Source organism: Aplysia californica, unplaced genomic scaffold (assembly GCF_000002075.1).
Source record: "Aplysia californica isolate F4 #8 unplaced genomic scaffold, AplCal3.0 scaffold00103, whole genome shotgun sequence".
Classification (NCBI taxonomy): Eukaryota; Metazoa; Mollusca; class Gastropoda; order Aplysiida; family Aplysiidae; genus Aplysia; species Aplysia californica.
The window spans coordinates 1,339,015-1,341,717 of NW_004797373.1; positions in this window are offsets into that span (position 1 = coordinate 1,339,015).

Consider the following 2,703-nt stretch of genomic DNA (forward strand, 5'->3'; position numbering starts at 1 on the left):
CCACCTATGTTAAGGAATTGATCATGGAATGGATACTCTTTGACAACACACTCTATGGAATATCTCTGAGGTCCCGAGTGCAAATTGCACATGTTAAGGATCCCTTAGGGGTTCAAAATCGATAAGAGTAGTCTTCGGTCGTCACCTGGGCAAAATTTAAAATTTCCTACCAACTGAAAATGTTAGTAGTGTCCCGCGAGCTCATATGACTTAATGCAGTTGGGAATGCCGTAAATCATTTACCATCTCTCTCACCTTCTCTCTCTCACTCTCTCTCACATTCTCTCTCACTTCTCTCTTTCTCTCTCTCTCTCTCTCTCTCTCTCTCTCCCCCTTTCCCCCCAACTCTTAAAAGACCGCACCCGAACTCCTGCTACTCTCCGTCATACCAACCTGTCAAAACCTTTACCAATGAGTGACCCTTGACCCTATCATGTTGCCTGTATGTACACAACATACACAGTCTATCACGTGACGTCCTTGGATCTCTCTCTCCGTCTATTGTCCCCTGTCTGTTGTCCGTTGTCCCCGATTGCCCGATGGCACGGCCTCTGCCTGTCCGTGGCGAATACAAACAGAACTACTGTAGCCTTTCGTCTGGGTAAAAAGGTGCTGTGCGTGTTAACGTTCGTTGTGTTGCAATGTGTGTGCGACATTGATGAACACACACACCACGGGTGTGTCGGTGCGTGTCTTTACAATGTTAACAACGGTAGCAACAAGTGCAAATGACGCTATGGACGAGTAAGACGTACTGAGGTTTACCCAGTGTGTTGTTTGTTTTGGATTCTGTAGGCCTAATCAAACATTTTCTAAAATTAGTCTAAGTGGTTTGTGGCCTTAACTTCATTTCGGTTATTGGATTTATTTTGGGGTTTTGTTTTGTTTTGCTTCGTCTGAAGTGTGTCACACCCGTGTCTTTGGGTCTGGTGCTGTACTGTGCGATACGGTTCCCTGAGAAAAGGACACATTTATTTGCTCAGGTAAGTCAACACATCTTTTGTTTGGTTGAGTTTGTTTTGGATTTTGGTTGGGAGAAGCATGTTGACACCATTAACGTCATTCTGTGCAAGGAAAAAGCAAATAGATACCCAGAAAAAAAGGGGAAAGAACAAAACAGGGACCAGCTAATGGCACCCGCTCCACTAACCCTTAGCGAAAAAAATTAATGATTTTTAGTTTGAATCTGTTTGGGGTTTAATTTAAAACAAACAAACAACCGTGACAATGCTAAAGGAAAATATATCTAGAATGCTGGTGTCGGAAAGGCCAAAAAAGGTTTCGTATCAGCTTTCACTATTGCAGGGACATGCCAAGGAAACTAACGGGTAGGTTCTATAGCCCGCCTTTTTTTCTTTCCCTCTGTTGTTTTTTTCTGTCTTATTTACTCTATTTCAGCTCTGAATGGCAGGGCTTTTTAAAGTTGACACGCTTCACTTAACTCGAAGAAAAGTGTGTTGGAAAAGGGGGCGGGGTGGGGACAATGGGCGGAAGGGGTTGACTGCTTGACTGAGTTTTAAAAAAAATATACACATATTATTTTATATTATTTTGATATTATTATCTGGACTCAAATGAGACAACTGAAAGATTGAGATAAGCTCTTATATCAACTTGAAGAGTAAAGGAAAGGATAGCATACTACGCACTGAAGCAAAATTCTGCATGTAATTTATCTTAACGTCAAAGTAATATGTATATTTTTCGCCACCTTCAGAAGGGATTGCTCCCTCGTTCAGTGTGCAGCGGACTACATGTATTTATAACTCCGTTACCCTTTTGGATTAAGAAATAGTGGGTCAGAGGTTAGTTGGGGTTTTAAGTTGTTGTTTGGCCAGGAGTCGTGAGCTACGGATTTTAGGTGTCGGAGTGGAGGGGCTTTTCGTGTTTGTACAAGGGGGTGGGGGGAGGGGGGGGATCTACAACTGGTGTCACATTCTCACGGGAAGTTCCAGAGATCTATAAATAGACGGAGCGGGTCACGTTTTCTTTTCTGTTATATCCTGCTTCTTCCATTAAAAAAAAAAAGAAATTCTTCTGTCACGAATCTGACTGCACCTTACAATACAGTGAACTCGGTACGTGACTATTCGATATTCGATTGTTATCATTCTTTTCACTGGTTCCGAGATAATGGGACGTGGTGTAGTCTGATAGTTACGCCTTCGTTATCATAATGGTATCGCAAACATCTTAAGCAGTAAGTGTAAGCCCTATGTATAATTGTATTCTTTAACTGTGAACATCCGCAAGACACAAAGGACGAACTATCGGCCTACTCGTTGACCTTTTTGAAGACCACATATTAACCCAATCCGTACGTCGTGTTTTACTATCGTAACCATACGACGTGGGGAACTCTGTGCCACCACTTACCAAAGAGGAAATTTACTCGTTAATCCAAACCGTACGCTTTGCATAGCAGTCTGCCAAAATGATTTTTTAAATTTCAAAGAGATCTTCGCACTAGAAGTATTCTAAAATGTGAAGAATACAACCCCGAGGGTACAAAATGACCCCAGGGCGCTCGGATTATCCGGATAGGGTTAATATCTACATGATGGGCCGAGAAATGGTGAGACCATGTTCACCTAACATTATATAGCTTAGGGAAGTGTAATACATAAGCTTTTAACGTTATTTTTCATTATAAATGTTCTGTTCCTATGTCTGGATGAAAATAGTCTGTGTGTGTGTGTGTGT